General features: G+C 32.1%; 1 pseudogene; it reads right to left on the bottom strand.

Moving 5' to 3' along the window:
- Positions 1 to 3,882: 3,882 nt before the first annotated feature.
- On the bottom strand, positions 3,883 to 7,670 carry LOC131170687 (G-type lectin S-receptor-like serine/threonine-protein kinase RKS1; annotated as a pseudogene).
- Positions 7,671 to 12,334: the final 4,664 nt, after the last annotated feature.

The raw sequence follows: 12,334 nt of genomic DNA, 5'->3' as shown, positions 1-12,334 counted from the left end.
CTCATATAGAGTTTCATCCTCTCTTGGTCTGAAAGCTGTCATTTGATTCCTCAGTTCTTGAGTTTTTCCAGGTGGAAAATATTGTGCAAGAAATGCATCAGTGAGTTGCTCCCAATTTGTAATGGAGTTGTGAGGTAAAGAATCAAGCCAATCCAATGCTCTATCTTTTAAAGAGAACGGGAATAGCTTCAATCTTGCTGCATCATCAGACACTCCAGGTTGTTTTTGCATGTCACAGATCATAGCAAACTTCTTCAGATGTGTGTGTGGATTTTCAGAAGGATGACCTCCGAATTGAGAATTTTGAATCATTTGAAGAACTCCAAAATCCATCTTGTAACTATTTGCATCAATCCTTGGTCTTGCTATACTCTCTCTCAAGTCATCAAAACGTGGAAAAGCATGATCCATCATACTTCCCCTAGGCAAATTAGCATTAACAACTTCTTCTCCTTGGGCTCCATTTTCGTTGTTTCGATCATTTCCAGCATTACCAACACCAATTCTAATCCTCTCATCAGCCATGTCTGCTTCTAATTCAGTTTCTCTCAATGCTTCTTTCCTTCTTCTGGTTTCTTTCTTGTTGGCCTTACAAAACTTTTCAATTTCAGGATTAAACAGTAAGGATGTGTCACTTGTGCTTCTAGCTCTTCTCATAAAAGGTTAAAAATACTTGAAAAAGAACAAACAAACAAAAAATGAAAAGATAACAAAGATAAAACTATAAACAACTAAAATAATCAAAAATTCAATATTAAACAAACAACTCCCCGGCAACGGCGCCAAAAACTTGATGCGTCCCTACCGCAAGTGCACGGGCCGTACAAGTAGTATAGAAAAGATATCGATCCCACGAGGAGTCGTGTTAATGATTGAATTTTTGATATAAAAGTTGACTAAATCGAAGTATTTATGAAATTAAAGTAATGAATTGATGGGTAATGGAGTGTGAAATCTATATGTGCAAAATCAATATTCTATTCAACAATGTATTGTATTAAACTAAAATTGCATCAAATTGAAATAAGCAAGTTCAAATATGGCAATATTCAAAATGGCAAGTAATTAAATTCGATTAGAAATTAACAATGGTAAAAACGAGATTCTGGAGTTCGAGATTTCATATCCAAGCTATTTTGGGATTTTAGATCGGTTATCCAATTTTATGAAACTTATGGGTTTTAAGGAGATTAATTCTTAAATCCTTTGAATTCCCTTTCGAGCGAGACAAAGAGTGCCTTAATCAAACTAATCCTACTTTCGTGGAGTTAGAATTAATTAAGACCCATTAAGTTCTTTAATTAATCTGTGAATCCTCTTAATCCTTAGCCTATTTCTAGGTCTAAGTTAATTAAGTCCAATTTCTTGATTATCTATCACAAGGCCTTCTCATTTCGGTGCTTCAACCATGGATTAAGAACATCACTTAATGGGATCCTACATTAAGCATGTCATTAAGCATACAAGAAATGAATAAAACTCATTAAGACCACAAAATATGGATTACCCAATCAAAATCCACAAAATATCTCAAATATTACAACCCTTACTCCAGAATCAAAAGTAAACTACTCTCTATCCATAATGCTTACAAGATATGATGAGTTTAAATGGAAATAAAGCTTTAATCTAAGCTAAGAAGTAAGAAATTAAACACTAGAAATGTAGAAAAATGTAAGGAAAGAAAGAAATCAGCAAATCTTGGTTGAAAATGGTGTGGAAGGTGGAAGTGACTCTTCAAATTCTGCTCAGCCCCTCCTTTCCTTTTCTGCTCCCTTGTCTCCCCTCTAAAATGGGATAATGAGACTATTTATAGCATTTTTCTGACATGGAGCCCTAAAATGGTATGTTCTAGGAGGAATTATTTAAGGGAATCTCCTGCCAGCTCATTAATGAACTCTTTATGGGACTGCATAAGTGGACTGCATAAGTTATCACGATCCCTTATGCGATTTTACTGGTTACGAGTCACTTATGCGAGCGCATGACTTGGTGCATAGGTTATGCACAATTCCGTGAAGGTGCATAAGGGAGGCGAGAATGTGCATAAGCTATGCAGTCTCCTTATGCACATTTCGGTTGGTTCTGGAACAGTGATCTTTCTCCTTATGCAGATCTGCATAGCTTATGCGGCAAGTTATGCACAGTTTGGTCAATGCATATTTCAGCTTGAAAACTTGTTTTTGACATCTTTGGCTGTAGAAGTCACTCCTCAGTGGCAAAATTTCTCTTCAGTCCTTCCAAAAACACCATTTTTCCTACAAAACAAAGTAAAATTTACAAATTAATCTAAAATTGACAATTATGAAAAACTAACTAAATAACTAATGAAATTAGCTAAAAGTGACTAATAATCAAATAAAATGGCTATGAATTTAAACCTAAATGATTATGCAAAATGTATGCATCAATATATATATATATATATATATATATATATATATATATATATATATATATATATATAAGGTGTTTTAAGTATATATAGATTATATTTAGTCAAATAAAAAAGTGATTTTAAAAATTAAACATGCAAATATTGACACATATATTGTATTATGTTTGTTTGTATTAAAATTATATATATATATATATATATATATATATATATTAATTTTAATACAAACAAACATAATACAATATATGTGTCAATATTTGCATGTTTAATTTTTAAAATCACTTTTTTATTTGACTAAATATAATCTATATATACTTAAAACACCTTATATATATATATATATAGAGAGAGAGAGAGAGAGAGAGAGAGAGAGAGAGAGAGAGAGAGAGAGTGAATGACTGTGTGTTTAATTATTTGTTACAATTTTTTTAATATGAAAAAAAGGAATTTTTTAGTGACAAATTAAAAAAAAAAAAACTTAAAACTTCTTATATAAATAAAGTTAATCTTAATGAATTAGAAACAAATAATATAACATTTAGAGATTAATAAGTTTTGTCTCAAAAAATTAATTATTAAAAATAAATAATATAACATTTAGAGACTAATAAGTTTTGCCTCTAAAAATTAATTATTATAAATAAATGATTATACATTTAGATACAATAAGTTTGTACCTCAAAAAATTAATTATTAGAAACAAATCACTATAATATTTAGAGACTAATAAGTTTTTGTCTAAAAAAAATGAGTCATTAGAAATAAATAATATAATATTTAGAGACTAACAAAATTTTACCTCAAATAGAAGTTATTAGCAATAAATATTTTATTTGTCTGAAGATATGTGTCTCTAAAGAACAATATTGTAATAGTGCAAACAGTAAGCTGCAGTTTGCTTGCTTATTGGCGGATCCCAAGCCTCATATATTGAGCTTGGATCCACCTGGATTTTGAAAATTAATAGTTTCAGTCACAAAAAGCTCAAAGAATTCTTCGTTATAAGAGCTAGTGAGAAGTCCATTATCAATTATTTTGTCCGAATTCATTTTAAACATGGCAATTTGCATCCAGTCCACAGCTGTCAAAGTTTCCCTGTCCTCAGGACTCTGGAGAAGTCCGACCGAAAAATGGTCTGTCCTGGACTCAAGAATCAAAGCCAGCCAGTCTCTTCTCTGACCCCTCTCATGAGTTGTGCTCCCTGGTCAAATTCCGTTCTCAACCGGTAATCCTCTTACTACCAGCATTTCTCTTCCATTTGCATTCATAATGAAACCTCTACCTCACCTGAATTTGTCTCTTTCATCTATTTTAAGAGCAACATTGAACTTAAAAAGAAAGGAGACAACTGGAATGCAAATTCAAAACCCTCCTTTGATGGAGGATTTCTGAAAATCCCAGACAGACTTGGTTGGGTCTAAAAATATATTGGCACAAACTTAAAAATTACGCAGAATTCAATATAATTACAATAACAGTTTAAATGTGATAAGACTATTTTATATCTATCCACTTGTATATCTGTATCTCTTATACAATCGCATAAACACACAATATACAAAAGAGAAGAAAAATGGAGATAAGATTTATATGGTTCGACCTTAAGGCCTCATCCATTGCAAGATTGACAACATGTTTGATCCAAAGAATTTACATACGTGACCCTTTCTCCGTCAAAAATCCTACTAGAATTTCATCGACCTTCAATCATAGTAATTGTGCAATCATTTATAGAACACACTTCTCCTCTAGTTATTAAAGATTCTTGCCCACTTTGAGTTCGGAAAACAAATGCTGGTTTTTTAGGAGAAGGAAGACTTGTTTCATTGCCTAACATGAACACAACTTCAAGCATGGTTGGCCGATGATGTGGGTGTTCCTGAATGCATAGAAGTCCAATCTGAATGCATCTCAAAATTTCTTCACAAGGGTATGAATGTTCCAACAATGAATAATCAACTATGTCCAAGCCTTTTCCTTCCCTCCATAGCTTCCAAACCTGAAACATAGTTGAGGAAATCGTTTACTACTTTAGTAGTGAATCTAATAGGAAATTAATCTTAAGAAAGATATGTCTATCAACTTACGTTTCCTATCAAATTCAGAGAAGGGCTTTCTTTGTCATACTCGGTGTTTTTCTTGCCACTTATGATCTCTAGTATTAAGACACCATAGCTGAAGACATCAGATTTTCTGAATATAGACCATCCATTGCATATTCCGGAGACATATAGCCACTACAAGTAGATAAAAAGAAACAATTTATTGGTGGTTTGTGACCTTTTAATGTTTCCAAGCAGGGAGATGGTGTTGGAGTTAAGTAACTTACTATGTTCCAACCACTTGCTTTGTAATGGCTTCAATTTGATGTTCCTTGAACAATTTAGCCAACCCAAAGTCTGAAATTTTTGGCTCCATTGAAGCATCTAATAGAATATTGCTTGCTTTCAAATCCCTATGGATGATTTTTAATCTTGAATCTTGATGTAGATATAAAACTCCTCGAGCTACCCCAAAAATAATTTCAAAACGCTTTTTCCAGTCCAATAGTTGCTTCCTTGACTTTTCTATAGTCAATTTGAGTTTTGGAGATCCTTAGATTACAGGAATTATGGAAAGAAGTGCAAATTAAAGATGGGTGAAAGCAAATAGAAGGAGAGCCATACCAAAGATGAAGTAGTCCAAGCTTTTGTTTGGCAAATATTCATAGATTAGCATCTTATCTTCTTTATGAATGCAACAACCAAAAAGCCTAACAAGGTTTCTGTGCTGGAGTTTTGATATCAACTGTACTTCATTCATGAATTCTTTTATCCCCTGTCCTGACTGTTTAGATAATCTTTTCACTGCTATTTCTTGTCCATTTGATAGTTGACCCTGAAAGTGCATTTCTAGACTTATTGCACAGATGTGCTACAATGGCCGCATATATCACATTACAGTACTAAAATTGTGACTTGCCAAATATTCACATTAAATTTTATGAAGGAGTTGACAATTTTACTTTTCATGGGATACTACCTTATACACTGAGCCAAAACCACCTTCTCCAAGTTTGTTGGAAAAATTGTCAGTTGCTTCAACTATTGTGTCTATATCGAAGAAAGGTAAATGTGGATCACTTCCAGATCTGTCAAGCTCCTTTTCCCTTGGATGATCATCTAGGAGAGTACTCGAACTACAGATAAACATTTCATGTTGCCCATTTTGTGCTGTAAGTAGAACGAAAACGGATAATTAGGGATGAGATTTACTAGCATTGTTGTCCATTTTGGATTAGTCGATGTCCTAATGCTAAGTTTTTCCTTGGCTATTTTTTTATTAATAAAATGAATTGCTTATAAAGGAAAAAAAAAAAAAAAAAAAAAAAAGAAAGAAGCTGAACATGTGTCAACTAGGTCTCAGTTTTAAACTAATTAGAATTGGATATAATAATCTTTTATATCCATTCTTTCAGTTTCTTGACAACCAAATCTAGGAAATAGTTTCTAAACTTTTTGTCATCAAGCATTTTGAATTGATAAATTGTAGTTTAACGATTATTAAAGTGAAAAATAACAAGGAAATAGGAAACTATCTGAAAGGAATTTAATTATTTGCTTACATAATCTCCTCTGCCTCCTCACCAAGCAGTATGAGAAAAGAACTAGAGAGGAAACTGCTGTAGCTACGGACAGTATCATAATTACCAATATCCCTTTCCTTGCAAGAAGGTCCTTGCGCTTATTTGCATATTGAGCTGAAAAGGGAAGACCAGAAAAAGAAACACTGCAACTATTAATATGATAGTCAACCATTCATCTAGAGTTAGCAGAAGAATAGATTTAAGCACATCATCAACAAAATAAATAGAAAAAAAGAACCCGAATTTCTAATGACAGTTCGCTTGAAGATACCTAACTCAAGTGCATCCACACGCACATATATACTTTGTCCACCTTCTGTAAATACTCTTGTATCTAGCAAATCACCATACCATGTCAAACATCCACTTCCTTCTGTCGTACCTAGACTTGCATATGCAGTGCATGAATAATTCCTCAAGCACTCATTTTTACAAGCTTTCATATCCAAATTTGCCAATACACGGGCAACTGAAGTATCCGGAGCCTTCACATTTGTCACCTCTACGAACCCTTCACCGTTTCTGCAGAGTGGCGTCTGATTCTTCCTAACGCACCCGCCTGACCCACCTTTCCGATGCCATTCTTGAGGTGATTTGGGCTGGTACCCGGGAAGACAAGTGCAGTCGAATTCACCATTGTACCGAACACAGTTACCATAGGCTCCACATAATCCATAGCTGTCACACTGGTCCTTGGGCGCAGACGCGAACTCTTCCCATCGACCTTCGTTATCATGCCATTTGGACCGTTGGAAAATGCCGGACTCATTCACCACTGATCTTGTCAAGATTGAGCCATATACAACGTTCCACGAGAAGGAAATCTCGTTCTCATTGTTCACATAGCTGTAGCTGAAGATAAATCCAGCTTTCTGCATAAAAGGTACTCCAGACCATCTAACGCCATTCCAATAACCACCCCTCCACTTTGGAACATGACCCTCGTATAAGAAAAATTGCGGATAACCTTCAGGGTTGATCCTACATGAGAAATTGCCAGTACCAGGATCATCTGAAGATTTCCAGGATGTTAGGAACCGGTTCAGACCTTTTCTTCTGTCTAGCCCGAATTTTGAGTTGGGAAGCAAATGATTTGTCGGGTGTTCAAAGCTCTGCCATATGGTACTTCCGCTGTGAAACAATACAAGATTTCCCGAATCTAAGAGTTGAGCTACACAATTGTTTGTTGGCAAAGCCGAAACGTTTGTGAACCATAGGGGAGTCGTTTGGTTTCTGCTGTTAAGGACAAGGTTTCCGTGACTGGTGATTGAGAGGACACCAGATGTATCATTGATAGGAGAATCCCGATTTGCGACCCAAACAACTGTTTTTTCGGAAATTTTGTTGTACCAAATTCCAAGATAACGGTAGCTCGATTTACCTGGACTGAAAAAACCAAGTGCAAAGGTTTCCCCTGTAGAAACTATAACGTCTCCATCTACAATGGGTTGGTTAATGGTTATGGTGTCTAGTGAAGTGCAAAATTGATGCATAAAGACAATCAGCAATATAATGGGAAGCGTTTTCACATGATTCATAATTTGTATCTTGCAGGAAATACTTCTTGAATAGTGATAGAAATGAGGATGTTCCCAAGAATTATTGGAAAATATAGCAAATTGGAAGTTTAAAATTGATAATTAACAAAATCAAAGCATATGATTAAAATTATACACGTAGCACAAATTTAGCAAATTTTTCTTGTAATTTGGCCTAATTAATGGAAAGAAACTAACTACACTTTTGATGATAGTTCCACTGATTAAGACAATTGCATGGTTATGTTTGATAAAGCATAGTGCAATATAATATAATTAATTACATAATGCAATCAAAGTTTTAATGTAATATAATTGTTATTACATTCCCGTGTTTGGTTGCAAAATAAAAATCTAAATAGTGTAATACAATAATAATTTTTAATTAATATTTACTTTATTTATAGTGTTAATAATAAGTATTAATGGTTGAAATGATTAGTAATCAAGTGGTAGTGGGGGTGGTGATGGTGACAATGATAATTAAATGGTGGTGGTGGCAAGGTGAAATAGCAGTGGTGGTAATGGCTAAGTGATGATAGAAATGATAGCGACTAAGTGATGATAATGGTGCTAGTGCTAGTGATTGGTAGTTGAGTGGTAGTGGTGGCTAAGTGGTGGTAGTGACAGTGACAACGATAGTTAGCTGGTGGTGGTGGCAAGATGAGATAGTAGTGGTGGTAGTGGCTAAGTGGTAGTATAAGTGATAGTAGCTAAGTGGCAATAATGGTGGTAGCGGTGATAGCGATGGTGGTAACAGAATGGTAGTGGTGGTAGTAGTGGTTGTGGTGGTAGTAGTAATGATGGGCGTGTAGTGGTAATGGTGGTGGCAGTATTGACAATATATATAAAAAAAAAAAAGATCAAAATAAGTAATCATGATTTTATTTAATTTTATATGTAATGATCATTATGTTACTTTTAGTATAATTGATTATATTATGTAATTGTCATTCTATTATGTCAAATTCTTTTGTACCAAACAACATAATAAAATATGAAATATAATCATAATTATATTATAACTTTGATTATATCATACCAAACATGACAGTGTAATTGCAGTAGATAGGATTTACCAATACATATATTATGAGACATGGAAGACCAGACACCAGTGCTTACTCTCAAATATGGATTATTTTCACCACTTGTCCCTCAATTTGCTGATTGTATCAATGATGTCCAACTTTAATTTCTATAATAAATTTCCTTTTTTTTTTTGCCTCATAATATAGAGTTTAATTAATAAAAAGAAGGGGTTATACAATAATAGGCCCATCAAAAGTAGTCCAATCTACAAAGCAACAAAGAGACTTAAAAGATAAGAGCCCAAGCCCCATCAGATAACTAAACCCTAATTAATCTATTCAAGTAACCCAAATGAAAATAGGTTGAACCACAAATTGAATGTTGCAACACCGTTTGGGGAAGAAACAATGATCAAGTGGATCATAGGGGCAAAGCCCTTCCAAATCAAGGATAAGAAAACAATGACGATTCCTGAGGAAGTCCTAGCAAAACCATTGCCTAATCAATAAACTCACAAACGGCAAGATCAAGCAATGCAAAAGAAAAGACATGAAGCACCAAAGAGAAGAAGATCGTGTAACCCAGATCACCATTGCAGGTAAGGTCAACAGCTCATGGAGGGTGATGAGGCAGAGCTCAAAATGGCAATGAAAGCCTTGAGGGTCGGCTGTGAAGGCGAACCCCACTAAGCACCCTTGAGATGTCATTATTCTAAAAATGTGTTCCTCTCCTAGAGCAAAAATATCACACATATAAAACAATCTCTTGCATGCAAGAAATCCAACCAAAGAAGCAAAACCCAACATACTAGACTAACAAGACGTCCTCGCTAATTAATAATGGTCTACCACCAAAAAATCCACTCAAAACCTTATTTATAAACAAAACCCCATCCGAAGGAGGAGAGGACACAACCTACGTATTGGACAGGGATGGAGGTTCTCTCGGCCCAAAGGGGGTAGAGGGAATCACTGAACAGCAATCACATAGAGGTCGGCCTCCTCAGATGAAAAAAGACGAAAGAGCAAAAAATGCAAAGAAAAAGCAATTAATTTGTGTAATAAAAATACCTTAATTTCAATTTTAGTGTATCAAAATCCATGTAACTTACTATATCAATATGTAGGTTAACTAATGACTAAATTTCACTTACTGTCTCTCAACTTAAATGAGTGTATCATAGTTATTCCTGAACTTCGTTTTGCATCATAAAAATTTATACCTTAATTTATTTGTTAAAAAAAATTTATAAAAGTATTTACAGTAAATCATAAATTATGATTATATAAATTTTCTTTCAAACTTTTATAGGTAATTTAAAATTTTAAAAATTTATTTATTTTTGACTTATTTTGAAATAAAAATCATACTTTAGAAAATGGTATAATATTTTTATAAATAATTATAATTGATCAATTATTTAATTTTTTATTAAAAGTTATATAATTAATATTATTATTTTAAATAAAAATTAATAATATTATTTTTACTTGTATTACTTTTTAATTCAATTTTAGGTTGATGTCTAAATAATTCACATATAATTTATCTTCATTCTTTGATTTTATTTTAATGGAAGAAAATTGATAATATATTATTTTACTTTATTTTAATGATATTCACACTCTAATTAAAAATGGATTGCATGGGTTGATATTATATAGTTTTTGTCTTTCTTTCTTACATATGCCAAATAATATATTCAAATTTAAATTATTATTTAACACATTTTGTATTAAAAATTATTTATATATTAAATTAAAATTTAGAAATTTTTATGATGTAAATTAAAATTGAGAGACGTATGTGGTATGCTTATCTAAGTTAAGGGATAATGAGTGAAATTTAATCATAAGTTAATCTTCAAATGAATAATATCAAATTACAAAATTTTTAATAATACTCAAATTAAAGTTTAAAAATTTTAATAATATAAATTGTAGTTAAGGTACTTCACTTATATAACCACCTATATTGTATAACCACAAATAAAATTAACCCAACAGATTCCCAACACTTTGCGCCACCATGACATGACACGTGGAAAATCTTGGAGCTAGACTAAAACTTATATTTTGTCCATGCGAGGATTAAATCATCTAAATAATTGATAACAATAATGGTTGATGCTTCTTGGAACCAAAAAAATTAATGGTAGATGTGCCACAGGTTGAATCATTCAAACTTTGAAAAATAAGCCTCACACTTAATTTTATTGATTTCTTTGTCAGCTTTAAGGTACCAGGGATGAAGTTTTGACATTGAATTTTTCTCTGCTTTGTTGTCATATTTATTATGGGCCAATAGCATGGTCTTCCTTCGCCATCAAAGTGTAGTAAGAGGGATGTTTTAAGTTAAAATCCCTCCATCTATTCATTTTAAAATTGAAAACCTCATAAATTTCTTATTTGAAAATTAAAATTTGGTAATAATTCAATTTAATTTAATTTCTTTTTTTGTCAATCTCATATTTAGAAGGAAAATTTTTAATTTATTTTTATGTATAAAATTTTTTATCAATAATATTATATAAGTTAATTACTGATAACCACTAAAATAAATCCATGCTAAAGAGTTAACTAACGAAGCAATCAGATATTGAGATATAATAAATTTTATCAATTATCATTCAATTATTTTATTTTAGTCATTCATTTTCAATTCGTTAAAATAATATCATTCAATTTTAATTTACATTTAAAAAATGTCATTTTGACTTGTCATAATAGGTTTGCCAAATGTCAAAATGAAATTACAATTTTACCCCTAATTCTTTGAACAAAAACAGCTGAGGGGATCCCTTGTGGTCTAACTGGTAAGACCAGTTCCCAGTTCCTGGATCATTTGCGAATTCTTCCAAGATGTTAGAGACCGGTTAAGACCTGTTCTCTGGTAGAGCCCAAGTTTTATAGAAGAAATTATTAATTTTTTTTACCACTTTAAGATAAATATTTAATTGCTAGACTATCAATATTTTTTGCAAATATGTATTTATAATTTATTAATATCATTTTTATTATATAGTAGCTGATCATCGATGGATATCCCATCCCTTGAGAATAAAGGCCTTACCACTAATTAATAGACGCGTAGACCATATATATATATATATATATATATATATATATATATATATATATATATATATTTAACATGCTATAAAATTTGTATTTATTTAATTATAAAGTAGTAGTTACGATAATTAGGTTGGTCTATTGAATTATTAGGCACATGCCCAACGCGAAGGTAGAGGTGTAGTAGGACCAGACCAGTTCCATCTTGTTTAGCTGGCTAGCTTCTAAAAATTATGGATAAAGAACAAAAGAATGCCGGCAGCTCAAGACACCTGCCCGATATAAAATCCATGTTTTGTCCAATCAATTCAATCTATTAATAATATATCCCCTCCTGCTGCTAGTGGGGCTATATAGTAAATGTATATATATATATATATATATATATATATATATATATATATATATATATATATATATATATATATATTTGAAAGATTTAAGTTTAATTTTTTTTCTTTATATGTATAATAAAAAAGTAATTTTAAAGATATAAAAAATAATTTATTAATTATGATGTAATTTGAAAAGTAAATAATAATTTACCCTATAAGGGAATGTGCCATATTAAGCAAGAGCCTGGTAGAGCCCAAGATGGTCGAAGCATTGTTATAAAATAATCCTTTCAGCATCATCCTGGATTAGAACAAGATTACCTGAATCCAGG

Source organism: Hevea brasiliensis, chromosome 11, assembly GCF_030052815.1.
Source record: "Hevea brasiliensis isolate MT/VB/25A 57/8 chromosome 11, ASM3005281v1, whole genome shotgun sequence".
Lineage (NCBI taxonomy): Eukaryota > Viridiplantae > Streptophyta > Magnoliopsida > Malpighiales > Euphorbiaceae > Hevea > Hevea brasiliensis.
Note: the sequence above shows the minus strand (reverse complement) of the source record. Positions and strands in the feature narration are given on the sequence as shown.